This window comes from Acanthochromis polyacanthus, chromosome 1, assembly GCF_021347895.1.
Source record: "Acanthochromis polyacanthus isolate Apoly-LR-REF ecotype Palm Island chromosome 1, KAUST_Apoly_ChrSc, whole genome shotgun sequence".
Taxonomy (NCBI): domain Eukaryota; kingdom Metazoa; phylum Chordata; class Actinopteri; family Pomacentridae; genus Acanthochromis; species Acanthochromis polyacanthus.
In genome coordinates this window covers 45,087,797-45,107,767 of record NC_067113.1, presented here as the reverse complement: position 1 = coordinate 45,107,767, position 19,971 = coordinate 45,087,797, and the positions used below count along the sequence as shown (strand labels likewise).

The window sequence follows — 19,971 nt, the reverse complement described above, 5'->3', positions numbered from 1 at the left end:
ACCAGTCAGTGCTGCAATTAGACAGAGGCATTTTTCCTTTCATGATATTTTTGTGCCACTATATGGAAGCCTCAATGGTAGTTTGACAAAGTTGTGGAATAAGGGGCCTTTAAATCAATACTACTGACTTAATATTGGGGATTTTTTTGTTCCCTTCATCTGTCTACCTTTCTTCTCTACCGTAAGTTACAAGGAATAAGGTGACTGTGGATTCCTGAGCCAACATACACAGCAACTCACATTTCACCATGTCACCTCTTGGCAACAACACAATGGCTGTCTTTGTGAAAAACAAAAACAAAATGTCCACCTATTCCTCCTCCAGACGTGCACCTCGCTGCAGACGTGACAGGAGGAGGTTAAAGAGTTTTTTTCCCTTTTTTTGAAAAACACGTTTAAAGCGTCACAACATCAGCTCTGTGTAAACAGGAGGCCAGATGTAGCAGAGCTGGATTAACCATGTGGGCCTTCCCCTGCTTAACTGGCACTTTCCTTCAGCTTCGCAGAGGAATTAGTTAGTGAAATCTGTTGTTTTTTTTAAATGAACAAAACCCCGCAGGCAAACTAATTTAGCAAGAGCTTTATCAGATTGTGCCAAAGCGTATCATATTCTCCAAAGATATTAAAATATCAAACTGGTGCACAGCTCGGGTTACCTGCAGATGATTTAATAGGCAGATCTGGTGACACCACATAAAAAAATTAATAATTTTCCTGACAGAACCACTCATGACACTCAATCAATGCTGTACAGGTTTTAAAAAGCAGCAATTTTTGCTAATTTTACAGTTTCTGGCTCTGACAAATAGTGTTATTTTAGTGTTTTTTAAAAAAAAAATATATAACATAAATTTCAAACCAGGTTTTGAAGCTCAACAAGTTAATAATTTGGTGTCTCTTAAAGTCAAAAAATAGTGTGTTTGTTTACCATTTATTTTCATCCTTCAAAGAGCGCAATATATTACAGACCCTATAAAGAATTATTTTCCTCCTTCTGCCCCCTTTAAAGGTCAAAGATCAACTGAACTCACCATGCAAACTCTGTATATGAAGGCTTTATTTTTTTAAAAAGCACTATAAAGTCTATTTTTCCCAAATGTCAAGGGATTTGCTTTAAGAAAACTATTAAAATTGTGGAGTTCAAAGGCTGAGGTCATTGCTCTTTGGCTGCTGAAGAGTGTTATTCTAAGGCCAAATGGGTGTCAGGGGGTGCACAGGAGACTTAACACAGCTGGAGTGAGACCACCTGCACAGACACACTCAGGACTGTACACACTAGATGCAAGAGATATACACAAACACCCCGGAATATAATAGAGACTACAGACATACAAGATCACCCCAGATTGCGGTAACTTCTGCAAGCATTTCAGTCAACAAAAATCTGACAAGTTTGAGGCTCTGTCTTCTTCTTACCTCCAGGAAAAGCATCTCCCTCTTATTCCACCTTTGCATAAAGCTCTCATTCACTTCGCACAGCTCTGGCTACATGTCTGCAGCATGGAGCTCAGCGGATCCACTCTAATCAGATCCAGATCACTCAGGAAGTACCCCCCCCCCTCCAACCACCACCAACCCAACCAGCGTCCCAGCTTTAGAAAAGTCTCAAAGAGTGAACAACGCGTGCAACTCAGCAATCCAAAGGTTTTAAAGTCCAAAACAGCAAGGCCAAGGGGGTGACGTCTCTATCTGGAGTGGCTCTGATCCCAGCCAGAGTATCTGCTCTTTGGGGGCAGCCGAGCCTTGTCAGCCCCTCCCTCATTCCTCCCCTCCACAGCAAATCGCCTGCCACTGCACTTCAATCACACGTCTCAGAGTCAACACCACCAACCCCTCCTCTTCTATCTCCTCACCCCTTCCTCCACCAGGGTGACACCAAACCCTCCACCTCCCCCCCAAAAAACTTGGCTGCAGGATTCCTGAGAGCCAGATGACATGTCCACTCTCTTTCCTCACTCTTTGTCTTTTTCTTTCCCAAATGTTTTTGTTCTGCAAGCCAGACAAGCTGCTCTCTTTTATGCTGCCAGACTCAATTTGCTTTTTTAACTTACAGAGGAAATGTTTGCCATAAAAGTGGGAAAAAAAGCAGGCAATACTTTACTTTTGTCACATGTTATTTCCCCTCCGAGGTAAAATTCCTATTTTTACTGCTCTCGCTGTCATTAAAGGGTCCCTGGGGTCGTCCGGTCTGATGCATCTTGTGTCATTTACTCTAATAATGTCACATTAATTTGTACTCGGCGGCTGATTAGATCACGGGTGGTTAATGTGTTCCCGGCACAGCTGCTCCATTATCTCAGCAGCAAGAATTGATCATTTGCACACAGATCCGGGGAAAGTTGGACTACTTAAGCTGCTCCCAACATGAATTCTATTTAATAAAAATGAGTTTTCACTTTAATTGCACAAAGTGATAGTACTTTTAAACTGACTTTGGTAAACCTAAACTCAGTTTTAGCCACTAGGGGCAGCAGAAACAAGCTGTAAACTCATGTTTGGGTGCAACTTGTGAATATAAACCGCATATTTACTCTACTTTTTGTTCTGTTTTTGGTCTCAGGCCCCCTTTGAGAAAGAAATCTGCTAGAAAACCAAAATATTAAGCTGAATGACTACTAAAGCTCAGTAAAGCTGAGAAAAATAGCAACCAGAAAACCAACACTTTATGATGAAAGATGTTTTAAAGCTCAGTAAAGCTGTTGCTGACTGCTTTCAGTACTCATGTGATTCACTATTTCAATTAACTTTAAGTCCTTTTTTGCCAATATATCTCAACCTGTGCTAAGTTAGAGTACTTAAACTACTCCTACATAAATTGTACTGGATAAAAATGAGTGTTTACTCAAAGCTGATGCCAATGATGATACTTGTGAACCATCCATCCATTCTCTATACACCGCTTTATCCTCATTAGGGTCATGGGGGGTGCTGGAGCCTGTCCCAGCTGACTGGGGCGAAGACAGGGGACACCCTGGACAGGTCGCCAGTCTACTTGTGAACCAACATTGGCAAAGTTAAACCTGTAATTGGTCAGTTTTGGCCACTAGGGGAAGCAAAAACAAGCTGTAAACACATGTTCGAGTGCAACTTGTGAATGTAAACCCAATATTTGCACTGTTTTAGCTTTGTTTTTGGTCTCAACCACCCTATGAGAAAAACAGAAACCAGAAAACCAAAACATCAAGCTGAAAAATGTGTAAAAGCTCAAGAAAGTTAAGATTTTCACTGTGACTGACCACTCTTACATAAAAATACTCATGTAATTGGCTATTTAAATTAAAATATTGATTATCGGAACTTTAGGTCTTTGTTTTCCAAAATACTACCACCTGTGTCGTCTTTGTGTTGAAGGTATTGACTCGTCCCTCGTGTCTTGTTGGTGTTCCTCTGGTTAAATTTTGACCATGTTTCCTCTCAAGTGAGCCTCATCCATCTCAGGAAATTCTCACGGATCTGTCTACTCGCTGACAGCGCCACCTCCCCCTTTCCTATTTTGGAAATCTGAATGAGCGAGAGGAGAGGGGTCCCCTGTCCTCATCTCTCACTTCAGCCAATCACAATGACGGCATTGTCGGAGAACACTTCACTTCAGGAAACAATCCCGCAGTGAGACACTTTGTTCCGAAAAGAGATCTGTGAAAAATAGGTGATCCTTAAGATGTGAAAAGTTGCAGAAGAACAATCTGCATACAAAACAAATCCACTGGATGCTGCCTTGGGGGAAGTTTGATGTGATTATTTGGACAAGCTCTGCACCATCTGTCATTGTGAAAGGCTGAAAAGCAGTGATGGCTTCATTTAAAGAGTCAAAAATGACAAATGAGTTTGCTCAATTGTCCAGCAGACAAAGACACCCTCTCCTCTGACAACCCCACGAAGTTGCTGGCGGAGAGGGCAGCAGAACTGTTTGTCACATGCCAGATTACCTGTTACAAATGAGAAATGACTCAGTTAGCTAATTAGCTTAGGAGACTGAGATAGAGAATGAGATTCTCTGTGTGCTTAGAGATGGAACTGTCTATGTGCTTTGCCAACATGGCCTTCTTTCCTGGCATACCAATGCATATTTGAAAATGGAGAGAGGAGACAGAGGAGCTTGGCAGTCCAGTCAGAGGGTGAACCTTTCAGAAAAAGCTCTCAAGTTTTCCAGGGGTCTTGGCACCGCTCTGCAAAAGCCACTTTGTGTTTAACCCTCAGAAAAGATGTGCATTAAGTTTCCTGAGATATTTATCTGGATATGCATTTCAAAAGCTCTGCAAATCTTATTTCAGGTGGTTGGAATCGAGAGGAAAGGCTCTATTTTTGTGACAGACAAGTACTTAATTCGGATAATGAAAACAACCAATGAGCGGGTGAGGAATGCCTCTGTGTGAATAGAGGACGGGTCTGAGGATGAGTGGCTTTATCCCAGACAATAGGCAGATATCTGCCTTTCAGACTAGACCTGGGCTTGTGGCCAGAGACCTACGGTTCTTTAGAAAATACAAGAGGACAGTTGACCTTGCCGTCTCCTCTGATTCCTCCAAGAAGAGAAAAGAGGGTGCGATGGAGCAAAAAGTGTCTGAAATTTGTTTTAATGGAGTCCTACTGTTAAAGTTGTGGTTTGTTTATCTATTATAGCTAAAGCACATACTGGATTAAGACGCTTTATCTCCATTGCTTGTATTCCTTTCTTTGGAGTTTTGAACTTGTAGAATCTTGACTTAGTAGACATCTAAAGCACCAGAACTTTGTCACAAAGAGATAAAGAAGCAGAGCGTTGTTGCCTGAAAAACACAATTATCCTGCTGCTTTCTTGCTTCACAATACGTTTTTAATGAGTCTTAGCCATTATATGGCAAAGATGTCATGTATCAGCACTCTACAAAGCCACTGGACACATGTGCTGAATAGATGATGCCCTGATTTCATTCAGATGTCCAAGGCTGATGAGCAGGATCCCACTAATGGAAGGTTTATGCAGTGACCTTTGACCCGAGCGCTTAGTGGATGTGCATAAATCCCAGGGATTTCTTTAAATTGGACCTTTTTAAGTGTTGGAAAAACAACAAGTACTCTGTGCTATTTTGATCTGTGTCACTTATCGCAGGCAGCTGTACAAGATGGAACTTATGCCAGATTTATTCTACAACAGAGAGACTTTTTTTTCTGTTTTTGAATTCTTCAGCAAACCCTTGGCTAATATCCAGTGTGAAATAAAAGGACACTATTGGCTCAAAATATCAGTGCAAGCCTAAATTCAGTCAAGTCAGAAGCAATTTGGACAGAAACCTTTTGATCACGTCTCTCAAAGGACTTTCTTGAGCAGAGTTTCCTTTCCTTGGCAAAAGCTTTGGACAGGGGTTCAGACAAGATCTTCTGGCCTTTTCTATACTTGAAACTCAAGACCAAGTCTAGACTACACACTGACTGCACACACACACACACACACACACACACATACATACATGGCACACTTACTGCTTCTGACTGCTCATTTTATCTACCTATCAGCTCGACTTGTAAATTGGCCTTTTTTAACCTTTATTGTGGAGGGAAGGTTTACAAAGCAAACATGCTCTTTTCCAGCAGAGTTGTGGCCTATTTTCATTTATAACAGTCATTCACACCTGGACTCTGCATGCAGCGTTTCATCCCCAGGAAGCAAGAAAAAGGTTTAAGTGGGTCCTTTAGAATGCAAATATCAGGAGGGGAAACGTCCCTTTGGGTTTTTGGAAAAAGAAACCAACAAGGACAGTAACGTGTCTGGACTTGTTGCGGGACAGTTTGTCGTAGAATCCAAACAGAGCGTGAAGACCATTCCTGATGTTAAAGTAGCGTTAAGTACAACTGCATGATGAAATATATGAGATTGTACAAACAGTTCTGAAGGATTAACTCCAACATGGTGTGTTTAGGGCAAGAACTCATTACAAAAGCTATTGTCTTCAGCTGTGCTTCCCTCCCCGTGTGTTCTCCATCAGCTAATGCAGCTCACCTGGGCCTTGAAGACTATAAAAACTGGCATGTGCATTCAATCTGTTTGGTTCTTCTACCTACTTGGGCATCAACACATGCACTCCCTGCTCCCACGTTTGCTGACTTCACTTCCCCACTCTTGTTTTGTTTTAATTCAGTTTTAATAGATTTTGTGTCACTTTCTTTGAGCCAGTTTGTGACACGGTGCTGGTTGGAAGGGGAAAGAAAAGGAGTCTTAATGAAGCTGTAGTTGGGCAGAAATGCGCCTCACAAATCACTTCTGAAGTGGCAGCAGTTGTCAAATTGTTGGTTTTCAGAAATTATGGACCCACAAAGTGCCTGGCAAATCTTCAAACTTTCGCCTTGAGCAAAACATCCAACTGCTTTCTACCTGGTGAATGCAACAATAAAAGTCCTGATAAAGTTCCTAGCACAACAAGGAACCATGCAGAGCCAAAACTAACAAGCCCAGACAAACAAACCCATTTGTGAGTTTTCAGTTGAGATCCATCTTGTGCAGTTGAGAACATTTCTGTTAAAGCTGTAGGAGTTGGTTTATAGCCAAAGGATGTTATGGGTAGAGATGTTTAACTTGATTTATGTTTCTATGGACTTTTGAACTTGCAGGATCTTGACTTCTCAGCAGACATCTTGAGGACTGCAACTTTGTCACAAAAAGATGAAGAAGCAGGGCATGGTTGCCTGATAAACACAATTATTCCACAGCTTTCGTGCTTCACAATACATTTTTAAAGAGTCTTGGCCATTACAAATCAAATTCTGTGAATTTCCGGGTCAGAACTGTCCCCTGGGATGCACAGTCCAGTACCTTTCTGCTTTTATATGCTTCTATGTCCCTCTGTCACGTGGCTTAATTTAATTAGACGTCAATATATAGACACAAAAACCCACAAGGCAAATCCCTACATTCATTTTATTTGGAAAAAATAAGGCCACATCTCTATCTAGATCTATTGTTGATTCTAATAAGCCAAAGGCACAATGGCTGACAAACCAGTTTACACACAAATCTGATTCACATAAAGACCCCAGTTCCACGTCTCCATTCACATCCATTACGATTCCACCATTTAGCCCCATTCAGACCTATTCACGCTGACAGACGCCTCTCAGCACCCTTTCACACCAGGAAATGGATCTTTAGCCCTCGCTAACAAGCCCCACCAGCCCGACTCGCCACCGCACATCAGGCCTCGCTCTGTGGTCTCTCGCCAGATCAGTGTTAATATTCCTCAGCCGAGTGTGATTTAAGTTTCTGGTCATAAAACCCTCGACTGAGATTTGCTAACCGCTACAGGGTGTCACCTACACACCTCTGGGACAATAGAGGGAGCAGTAAAAGGGCTATAAATTGCAGGAAATTGTCAACTATGGTGGGAGTTTTTGTAGGTAGCTTCAGTTTAGATCTTTCTTGGTGACTTTACGAAGTTGAATCTGAATAGGGGAAATACATTTTGGAACTATTTCTGGGGGTTTTGTGTTGCCTGGTTTGTTTTTCTACCACTTGTGCCTTTTCATTTAGTCTCCAATTGTTCAAAACTGGAACACCACCTCCATAAAATTGGTGTCAATTCAGTATTAATATTTGGGGTTTACACTTGAATGAATTTGGCGATTACCAAGACCTGTATGTAGTGCCTTTTTCCAGTTAAATTGCATGATTAATGACCAAATGCCTGCAAAACACTACAATACCCATTATCCTTTGCTATATATAGTGCTAACTGATAGTATGCTAAGCTATGATGGAGAACCATGGTAAACATCACACCTATTTAACATGAAAGGGTTAGTATTGTCAGTGGGAGCGCACTGGCTTGTTAGATATTAGCATTTAGCTTTAATTAAATGTGCCTTGAAACTTGTTTATTTTGAATTGACACCAAGTAATTTATAATGGAAAAGGTAAAACATGACTGTAATTTTTGCTATCTTTAACCCCTGTTCTACTCAGATCAGCGGGATTAAGTGCTCAATACACTTTCATTGTGACAGAAAACCTTTGCAAATCGTATCTGCAGTCCCTGTTTGTCCTTCCTCACGAGATCAATAAACCTATTTGGCTTTGCTTTGAGTTTAGAAACCAGAGCTGACTTCATTCACCAGTCAATGCGCACCAGGTGCTTTTAAATATACTATTCATTCTCTTCCAAAACGGTCGGTCTCGTATAGGATAAATCGCTGCAAAAATGAAAATAATCACTGCTTCAATACGGCTACTGTTCAGCCTTACGTTTGTATCTGTCAATCTTGATTGTGCCTTCGCTTCGGCCATATATCCCTGCATATGTAGCCAATTATTCTAACATTCAAGTGGATTTTCTGTAAATCCCTAAACTGCTCACAGGCTGATTAGAGTATGCTGAGGAATTATACTATTTCAGGGCTAAATGGGGTTGTCCAAAACAGTAGAGAGGCTTCTCCCCGGTATTATTGCCACCATTTTTCATGATTTGACAGAGGCTGAAGTTAAACTGTTTAATACGTGCCATTACCTGAATCAAACTGCATACAAATCCAAGATGTCCCTGCAGGCTATAATATCTTGCCAAGCCAAAGTATCCTCTTGGATACAGACAGTGCATTAGACTACTGAGGGCTTATGTATTTCTAGGTTGCAACAAGGGGTGCAGAATTAGTTTATTTTACAGAATCTGGTTCAAGCAAATGCTTAATTTGGGTGAATGTGACATAGAATAAAGAGGTTTTGGTGAAATATCGTAATCTTAAGCTGAAATTTGGTTGCTTTTTTCCCTATTGAAAAGCATATCTCAGAAGAGTAGCTCAAAAACACTTGGAAATTTAAGAATCACACAATGTCTTTTTCTGTTTTTAACGTTTAGTTGTTGCTAAATGGTGTTCAGATTTACGAAAACATAGGGTTCCGTGGGTAAATGAACGCATTGTAATACTTTTAGCAAACAGTCTGCTTCTAAAAACAACAATTTGTCAACTGATTTTGAAGCTTGTTGTCATCAAAATTAATTTTATTAGCAGAAATTTTCCCTCGACTGCTTCTATGGTGCACATACAGGTCATACTTCAACTCACTCACACTCCTCTTTCTGCCCCATTTATACTTGCATACAGTCTGTCTGAAAAATTTATTGAATTCTTCACTTCTTTGGCCACATTTTCCAGACAACATAGGTGAGACTCAGCTGCTTTGCCATCAAATAATGACTTGAGCTAAACAGGCAGCTACTGTATGTTAAATTGAGTCACTTTCAAATCACCTTGTAGCAAATTTGCATGAATTAAGAGTGCTTTTACACTCACTTACCACTTCAGCGAGGAACTTGAGCACAAATGAGAAGCACTATCACAAAACTGTGATACCTATTAGGAAACAATAGAGACGTATTCTCATTACTGCGCTGTGTGTGTGGCAGAGAAGAGAGACTGCCTCCTATTCGCCTCTAATTTGATATTGCTAAGTGATGCATTCCTTCTTTAATAAAAGCCAGAGGACATCTTAAGCAGCACTTTGAAAGGAGCGTGTCTGTGTGGGGTTTGAAGCATCTTAATAAAATTTCCAAGCTGCGTTCCTTGAATACAAACTGAGTCTGAAGAGAAAGAATGGGCAGATATTTATACCTGCAACAAAGTCAAGTTGGTGACTGATGATAAAAATGAAAAATGTCAAGAACCAGACAGTCTGGTTCCTGCTGATGAGGAAAAATGTGCTTGGAACTGTTTGTTACAAAGCCTGCAAACTGTAATTTTCCAATAAAGACAAATAGTTAAACAATTCAGCTGCTCTTTTAACAAAAAGCCACAAATAAACTGCCGACACATTCAAGGCAGCGGGCTTACAAAATGAGATAAGAAACCAGTTTATCCTGCTCTCGTTGACAGAGGAATAAGTGACACACTCCAGCTGCACTGGTTAGAGCTAAACTTGTTTTTTATTTTTACTGGCTTCGCTGCTACTCTGACTGAACTGAGAATGAAGCCCTTCTGTCACTTAGTATCCATTTGACTGATTTACAGCGTGTCACATGTTCCAGCCAAAAGAAACAGATAAGTCGGGGCTGTTAATGAGCTGTGCCACTCAAAGTAGATGCGAGAAATTCCCTGTGGAAAAACACATCCATTAAAATAACTAAAAAAAAAAAGACGCATGTGTAGAAACGTGGGATCTGACGACATATAGTGCAAGACGAGTAGCAGCGTTGCATCACATTTGGGACGGGAAAGCTGTTGCGTATATGTGCGTGTAGATGTATGTGTGCGTTGTGTGAATCCTCCCATGAATTTTGTATAAGAGATAGATGTAGGCCAGGGATTGGGGTTGTGTACACACAGGTTTAATGACAGGACCCTGGAGGGATGGCACATCAGTCAAGCGGAACACACACACACACACACAATCCTGCTGTGCATTACACAACCAGCACCCTCACTTTTCCCATAATCTAGCACTGGAAGCACAACAAATGCTGGGAAAAGACGGGTCTGACCAAGTTTCGCAGCTCCAGGCACTCGGTCTGCAGTTTGGCCTACATGGGACTGGCACAGTTCTCAAGCCTGCACAGTGTCATAAAAGGGTGTGTGTGTGTGTGTGTGTGTGTGTGTGTGTGTGTGTGTGTGTGTGTGTGTGTGTGTGTGTGTGTGTGTGTGTGTGTGTGTGTGTGTGTGTGTGTGTGTGTGTGTGTGTGTGTGTGTGTGTGTGTGTGTGTGTGTGTGTGTGTGTGTGTGTGTGAGAAACCATATAGCCTAACACATTCCCAAAGCAAGACGGACTTTTTTTGAACGCAGATAGATAACAAAACAGCTGAGTGATATCAGCTGAGCTCAACATTTTGGGTTTGGATGCCACGAGGGCGCCAGATATCGAGGCTATGTGCTACATGACGGTGGCTTTGAGCTCAGTGCTTAAATAAACCCACTATCACAGGGGAAAGTGGCGTGACTGGGCCATTTTTGTGGGCTGTTTGCCTCCCTCCTCTCCCAGGAACTGTGGTTGGATTTGGCCAAAGCAGCCGCTGTTGGCATTCCACACTGACCCTCTAGTAGCGGGCCTGAGGTTCATGGGTAAACAGTCGATCCGTTTGGTGTAATTTCAGAGCCCGTCTCACCCTCTGCCTGTCTCCCTTCCAAACACCACCCCTCCATATCCTCAGTTGGCCTCTCTGTTAATTCAGACCTACCTGACAGTTCTGACTAAAACCTTCAGGGTTTACTATCGGTCCCGCTCGGCGACGGGCTTTTCTCTCTAAACACACACTGAAGACTAATCTGCAACAGATGGGAGACGAACCGGGGAGGAAGTAGTATAAAAGGATATACAGCATATTTGTAGCCCTCTGAACCAAACGATAGGGTTTCAGAGACGTTCCAAGTAAAGCCCGAGGAGGGTTGTAATGATGTGCGCAGCGGCAGCTCCCAGGGGCTTAACAGCACGTATTACTGGAAGATATAAGCTGTCCATCTGCAACCAGATGTCTGAAAGGCCCTGAGGGGGCTCTCTCACTCTGTAGCAGACACATGAAAAGTTTTGGGTAAATAAAAACACATGCAAACGCGCAAATGTGCACTAATACATACATCTGCGCTCACATAAACAAGGCCCCACATGCTGCATTTCACGGGTGGCTGGTTGGAGATAATGAAGGCCTTAGCCCCTGGTTTACTGTCTGGTTTTTGAGGTCATTTGTGTAAACACAAAAGACATTTATTTACCACCTCATTAATGCAAGTGGCAATTTAAGCTCCCTTTCACAGGCAAAAGAGAAAAAAAGAAACGGATGGATCCCAGTACATGGAAACCCAGACAACAGTCAAATCACTGTTTGTATTGGTTTTGCAGCGAGCGCCTGGAAAGCCCCAAGCTTTCATCAGCTAACCACTGCGGGCGAATATCTGTTACATTCTCCATCTCTTAAGAGGTGAAATTGTCATAGCTGAATGATGCCCCACCGCCTGATTACGTGCTACAGAGCGCAAAGGCAGTTAAAGTAGGTCTGCATTTATAAGAAAGAAAGACAGACTTCTCTTTAAGGGGCAGGTTCCATCTAGAAATACCTTGCATGACTTATGCATGAACACATTTCATTTAAACCTGCAAAAAACATTACTTGCGGCCACTTTGGGAGAACAGAAAGAAGCCAAGAACCTCATGCTGATATGTTGTTAAAGATGATGTATAGCTGTTAGATACAAAGCAACACTAGCATTCAGCTTTAGCTTTGGCTTCCACCAACTCTTAAGCATGATGTTTAGCTCTTTAACTGCTAACCGCTCTACTATGTTCTAAGATAGTTGCTAACTTGGCCATTTGGTGGCGGCCTCATAGCGTAAACTGGATTTTAAGCGCTTTATTTTGAAAATGTCTGGCTGTTGTGGCCCATGAGACTGATGAGAATGAACCACAACAATGAAGTTGTAAGCTAAAAACTAAAAAATGTACTAAATATAACATTTCATAGAGCTGCGACAAAGTCTAAGTGATTCTCTTTGGGTTTGACCCCATTCACAGTACATTAAATATATTGATTCTGGCAGCTTTAAACACTATTTAATCCTGAAAACTAGTCTCCAAGTGAACAGCAAATGTGCAGCTTTCGGTGAATGTGGCAAAACGCCTTTAATTTTCTCCACCCTCACTTATACTGTGCTTATCACAACTGGCCATTTCCTGACTCCTGGTGGCATCAGATTGGATGCAGCCATTTCCCCTCTGAATGAATTAAGAGGCTGGTATTCCTCTGAGATGATGTGCGGCAACTTGGAGATACAGTGACAGATTGGACATCTCCCCGGAGACTTCTGCAGCCACAGGCGACCACCCAACGCAGTGTTAAACCTGCACAGTGGAACTTTTTGTCTCCACCTTCTGGCATTGAGAGAAAGTTATTTGTTTCGACTGTATTCCTGAAAAGCATCAGAAACTTTTCTTTTCCTAGTTGTTTCTGCCATAGGATCCATTATACTCCTAGTTGCTGTAGCTTCCTATTGGGATTTAGCAGTTGATGTAAAATGTATCACTGCTGGTGCACTAGCATAGAAATGGGACCACAGAAACCAGATATAAAATTCCAATATATTGCAAAATACAGGCTTAATCAGTACTATGTTAACTCATTTGGCTTGGATATACTGGATGTTCATTTATATGTAAAAGTCCTGATGTCTAACTTTATGTAAATGTCTCATCATAGATGTGACCTGAATCTGTCTGACTACCTCATCTGCTCCTGTTTACTGAAGCAGATTGATTAGCTCATAGATTCGCCAGAACATCCTGTGCCATCCGAGACTTCCTGCAAATTGAAAGTCAGGTGAAATTGTAAAATAATCGGGAAGTGAGCACGTAGATAGAAATGCAGAGAAGGGAGGAAAAGGAGCAGACTGTCCCTGATTAGGCCTGAGTGGAGACGTTCAGTTCAGGAGTTCGCTTTCGCCTCAGGGACGCAACGACTGGCACATGAGACCGATTTAAGAAGGGAAGTAAAGAAGCTGAGCCATGTTCCTTGATGTAGGGACCTAAACTGATCCCAGAATGACAAATGAAAAGTTTTCTCTAGTGTTGATTTTGGAATATTACTGAAAAGTCACAATCATGTTGGGTTTTCTGACAGCTCAGGCCATCAATTTTAGAGGAAATAGTGGCTCCATGGTGGCTTTTTGTATATTTTTTACTATATAATACTTAAATTTGAAGCCACATTGTCACTGTTGAATCTAAAAGGTGTTACCCCAAAGTTAGCCAGATTGCATGTAAAGCATTTTTGAGAAATCCAGTGGATTTAGAAAGACTACTCCTCCAGTTGAAGTGAAAACTTGAAACCAGTCTGTGCAACATGATCACCAACATTGAAATCAGGCGTTTCTTTCACGTGACAACAGAGATATTATGATGTATCACCCAACAACTTAGAATCTGTTATGGAGACCTTTTATGTGTTTTTTTTTCCTAATCAAAAACAAAAACTGAAAGCTATCATTTGTGCGCTGCCTCAGGGTGGTCATTTGACTGGGAATAATTACGTGGTTGTTGCAGAGCGATCTTGTCTTCCTATATGAGAATCTGCTTCGGTCTATACTGTTTACCTTCACTTGAGCTTTAAAGCCTTTTAATTATTATCATCTAATAATCATCACCTTTAATGTCTCCACAACTACAGCGGCTGGCGACTGGGAGCGTCTGGGCAGGTGTGTGTGTGTGCGCGAGTGGCTTTAATCATCATCAAATAGAGCTGTGTGTATAGGTAATTAAGGTGGTGCCAAATCGACTCTCACTCGCAGGCACGAGTCAGGAACTCTCAACAACACCTCAGCTTTGCATCACTTAGCAAGCGCTGCGGGCAACTTTATTCCGGCTCGGCTACAAGTTTTGACACAGATTTGAGCGCAACTCCCTCCAAGAGTCCATTACTCAGTGTCTGATATTCTTCTAAGCCCTGGATTACTTTCCCTCCCCACAAGCTGACCATAATACCAGGCTTGTGGAGCCAATGCGGCCTGCAGGGTTTGGTCTGAAACCACTCAATGAGCACAAGGATCACGATTAGTGTTTGTAGATCAAGGACTGCCGACCAAAACTGATGCCTGACAGGGTTTTCAATCCCATGTAGTCGAAAAGCAAAACTATATGAATGTAGGGTTACAACCAATGATTATTTTAACAACTACATAGTCTCTTGACCCGCTCTTTAAAATGTCAGAAATGGTAAAAAGTCCAAAAAGCTCATTACCATTGCTTACAACCCCTTGTGACATTTTGTATGAACTACGTTTTTTTTTAAAAACAGGTAACAGAAATCCTTGTATTTGAGGAGTTTAAATTAGGGATTTGGGGCATTTAATTTCTTAATCCTCAACATGGGTCCGGAGATACCCATTTTCCATTGAATATGGGTCACTTTTGACCCATTTTGTGCATCAGTTGATAAATGACATACATGTGGAACCTTCCAATGCGCAAATGGCACTACTTTAAAAAAATGTGAAAGTACCATGCATGTCATTGACTAAATCCCTAAAAACCCATGTGTGTGTGCCAAAAATGATATTTTAAAGTTTTTTTCCATGCAAATTGTTAATGTTAATGTCTTAAAAGGACCTACATGTGTCTGCATCACTGCTTTCTCTAGAATGTGCAGATATATGAACTTATTACTTCCGTCTCCATCCGCCCCTCCAAACCTTCCTGCAGCTCTCTCCATCTCACCTATAACAATGATTAAACACTGTAAAGCCAATCTGTGATACATAATGGCAAATTGTAACATTGGAGTAATTGAGCGACACTTTTTGTTTGAACCGGAGACTGATTCTGAAGCAGGATAATGGTACAGAAAGATCCACCCTGCAAGCATACAGAATCCTTAGGGTTGTTATGTATAAATCTCAAAGTTTTGAATCAATGTTTCTGATCACTGATTCACTGGAAATGCTCAGCTGTTTTATGGGCTGCTTTTTTCACCCATGATATATCTTCTAGCATATTAAAAAAAACACCATATTGACAAGTTAAAGTAAAAAGCTTCATTTTTGGCTGCAAGGGATCTTTAAAATTGGTTAGCTTCCATGTAAAATTCAAAATATTATCTTATAGGCCTATTATTTAAAACAAAAGTCAGTTCAGTCTCTCCAGTTCAGTAATTGGCTTTTCACTGTTTGGCCCTTCACACACTTTACACAACTAGAGGGGATGGCTGCTTGGCAAGCATAAGTGTGTATATAGATATCTATGTGTGACTGACTGTATGTGTATGTGTGTGAGGGTGTGTTTTCTGAGGTTTGGAATGATTTACACAACCCCACACTCAATTAATTCCAGTATGACAGAACAAACTTGCCTGTGTGTACACATGTTGGTCTTGGGTATTAGGCTGACAGAGCCGTACAGACAGAACAGTGTTGACACACTAATAGATGGAAGTCGCGCACACACAGATACACACATAAAAACACACAAACCCTTCACATTTGTGCTTGTGTTTCTTATTAGTAATAATGCCAATGTGAGCTCCAAGCAAAACCCTGGTCGGGACACAAGATGTGTGTGAATGCTGCACGACCCCCCTGAAGCCAGTAGCAAACCATCCTCCAGGCACACTCCATTACATACACCATCTGTATTTATAGCTTTATGCACTGTAAATATAAGAACCTGCACTTAAAGCCACCATTAAAAACTTTTAGAACTTTTCTTTGCAACTTTCTGGACTGAATTTCTTCTGTCTGAAACCAAAAAAAAGGGCAAAACAACACATCCTGAGCTCCTCACACAGCTTTACTGCTGTGATCAGATGAGGTATTTTAGCCGAGGAGTCGATGGCTCTAAATCCAGAACACCCTTTGGTCGCTGAGCAAAAAGGTTTTCCAGGAGACTGTCCAATAATATCAAAACAATCTCCAGGCTGGATTTCCTCTCTGGCACTGAACCCCACACTGGAGAATGAGAATCTGGGTTGCATATGAGATAAATAAAGAACTGTAAGATGAGGTTTTGTGCTTCTAATGGAGACACACTAGTCTGAAAAATGAATCTGTCAGTATAGAAATGGTCGACAAGTCTGCAGTGCTTTCGTACAAGTGACGCAACAAAATGTCAATGCATAAATAATCCATTCACTTCTGCTGCCAAAGCCAGACACAGAATGTCATCCTCTGTCTTTTATTGAAACCTGAAAGGTCATCTCCTTCAGATCTGAATCACATCCTCCCATCTGATTCACATCCTCCTCAGCCAGAAAATTTTCCTCCTCTCCCCGCTTCACTGCGACACATTTAAACAAAATCAACCTTTTCACCCTGACTGCCATTTGTCAAACTTGTATCAAACTTCACCATTACAGCAACCTCACTCGGTGGATGTAGATTTTACGTGAGTTTCTCTTTCCCTTCTCAATCTGTAAGATACCATTTAAAAAGTCCTCTTCACTAATATGGGACACAACAACAACCTCCAAGCACCAATCTACCACAATGACAATTTCAAGTTTTGCCAAAGGTTTGGATCAGTCAACAAAGCAGTCCTGTTGTTTTTTTCTTTAATAATAGTTCTTCCTTCCCTGCGTCCAAAAATTCCACCAAAACCATCCCCTCATCACTATTTTCAATGAACACCATTGATGCATTCTGTTTTTAGCCTCACCCAAGACATTTGTAGTTGGTTTAATGAAATACAAGCAGACCAGAGCTTTTTTCCCTCCTTCTCTATAGCAGATTGATAATGAGTTGCAGTCAAACCATTCTACACAGTACCGGGGTAGCACTAAAGAATGGTCCCAAAACTGTATTTTTTAGGCAAATTTGCTTTTTTTGACAATGCTTGAGATGATTGTGATTGGTTTAAATGCATACAAGCTCACCAGAACTCTTGTTTTCTGTGCTCTAGCAGACTGAGGTGTAATCAGACCATTCTACACAGTGCTGTGTTAGTGGTAGAGAATGGTCTGGCTACACTAACATTAAGGACACAAAGGCCTCTAATTGCATTGATTTCTGCAAATTTGCTTCCTTGACAACAACAACACTTAAGATGACAAGATTATAATTGGTGTAAAAAAAAATACATGTATGCTAGAACTTTATTTCCCTTCCTATAGCAGGCTGATATCGAGGTGTAGTCAGACCATTCTACACAGCAACGTGCTAGTGCTAGAGAATGCTGTAGCTGTGAGGCAACCATTACAGACCGAAAGGCCTCTGACTGTGTTGATGCTAGCACAAAAATTCTTCTGTCCAGAGCTTAAAATATGTCCCAAAGACTCACTTACAGCTATATTTTGTTTAAATGATACAAAAACCAAAAGCAAAACGTTGGGGTTTAATGGTTTGTCCATCGCACCATTTCTTTACAGGTGGCCTGCCAAAGATGGTGGTCATGGTGACAACAAGACTTCCTCACACTTCTATAGATCAAATAAACACAATATGACTTGTTGATGAGCTTTATAATCACTGAAGAGAGCCAGGCCAGCTGTTCTTCCCACTTCTAGAGGTGTATACTAACAAGCTGCCTCCTCTCTCTGCATATTTAGAAGAGCAGTTCCCCAAAAAACTACTCGGACAAATATCCTGTCCAGCATCCATTGGTAGCAATCAGTGTCGAGTCCCATAGCAGGCAGTAGTCAAATCAAGCATACCGATCGTTTCAGCTACTGCCTGACTTGACTCTCCCATGTGGTCCGAATGGGTGACCAATTAACAGCAGCTTAACTTCTGAGTCCAAACACCTATCCACCTCTCTCTCTCTCCCTCACACACACACAGACAGACACATGCAAGGACACATAAGCAGGGACACACACGCACAGGAGAACCACACATACATGCACGCTCACAGTCATACCCAGTAACACACATCCACAGGCCCTCAGTACCACACACAGACAAGGGCGCACACACAGATACATACTCATTAACAAAGGCTTAGCATTGCAGAGTGTATACCCCCAGCAAAGTGTAGCACAGTCTGGCTGACTGGCCTCCCACAGAGGGGGAATACACCTCAGTCACCTGATCCTCTGCTGCTCTGATCCCGGCTCAGAGGAAGTTAACAGGAAGCCTTCATTGGACAGAGAGCTCTGCTATGGGGCAACTGTGCTTCAAAATACCTTTAAAAAAAAAGTTCAATTTAAGCCACAGAGCTGATAAAAGCCATTTTTCTACGTATGGTTTCTTGTATAAAATGCAAAATAATACCTCAAATGATGTCTGCTGTTTTAACTGCAGCATCTTTTACAAATCTCTCCCACCACTAGGTGCCACCACTGGCTTCATTACAGAGCAAGTCCACCTTAACACGTCACTATAGCGCTCACATTCACTATCAATCCAGTATTCTATCAGTTTTGTGTCTATCCTTTGTGGATTTTCAGTTTTTAAAAAAAGAATAAAAATGAAATAAATGGCACTAAAATTCTTCAAAGATGTTGCATCTATGTTACATTTAGATTAAAAGTGTGACTAAACATGAGGAAGAAAAGTCTTCATCGCTAACTTACTCATGTTCTGTGTGGTTGAAGTGATGTGGCTTCACTTTGTAATGTTTCTGTGGATTTGGCCTGTGGTCTGTCAACACTGATATGGTTCTGAGGAGTTAAGAGACAGCGTCTGAATTCCTTAAAGGAGAAAAAAAAAGAGGGGGAAAGAGCAGACAGGCCGAGAGAGAAAGCCAGAGATCCCACCTGAGTGACAAGCAACAGCTGAGTCCACACATCTGGAAACTAAAACGCAACCCTCCATTAAGTGCGTCTTTACGCACACACGTTCCAAGTAAGAATCCCCCCTTAACTCAGCCCCAGACTCATTTTTCTCTCTTCTGCTTCAGGAAAAATATGTCAGAACCTCCTCAACTAAACTCCTTTCTTCTTGCTTTTAGTGTTAAGTACTAGAGAGACAAATCATCTCTTGATCTTGTTGGTGCGTAATAGTTTCCAAAAGATGAGCGAAACAAGGCTTTTTAGACTTATTGAAAACGCATCAATGCAAAAAGAAAGGTGTGCACCTCTTCAGAAAAAAAAAATCCTGCTGAAGTTAAAGGAACAAAATAACGATTCCCGAATCAAAAACTCACCTCTAAGAAGCAACAACTCTGTGCAGGGGCGAGTTGAATATTCCGTTTATCGAGATATAGTCACGACTGTGGAGGCATCCGGGCTGACTGCAAGCGATAAACACCACTCAGTGCCGTCTGGAGTCCTGAATCAGCTCAGTGATGGAGTCTTTCAGTGCATGATCATGCATAGACGGAGAGAGAGAGGTGACGCTCACCAGGGCTGAGCGCTGCGCAGCTCTGGCACCAAGTTAAAGCGTCCAGAAATGACATTAGCGCTGCACCGCGCCTATTGGCTTAAACATGGAGCCCCCCCCCTCCTCCTTTCTCCCTCCTCCACACACTCGTCTCACTCTGTTTCTCACTTAGAGGCAGAAAACATCCCTTATACTTCAGCCATGAGTTTATGGATATGCTATGGAAGTAAAAAGTTTTAAAACTGAAAAACTACAACGTTTCCATTCGACTCTAAGTGCTAG

General features: G+C 41.6%; 1 protein-coding gene across 1 annotated transcript in view; it reads right to left on the bottom strand.

Annotated features, from left to right (window-relative positions):
* Positions 1-19,752, bottom strand: part of prickle1b (prickle homolog 1b) — a 31,889-nt gene extending 12,137 nt beyond the window's left edge. Inside the window, exon 1 of the mRNA XM_022222564.2 lies at positions 19,514-19,752. The gene's annotated coding sequence lies outside the window, so the exon portion shown is untranslated. The remainder of the gene's footprint in view (positions 1-19,513) is intronic.
* Positions 19,753-19,971: the final 219 nt, after the last annotated feature.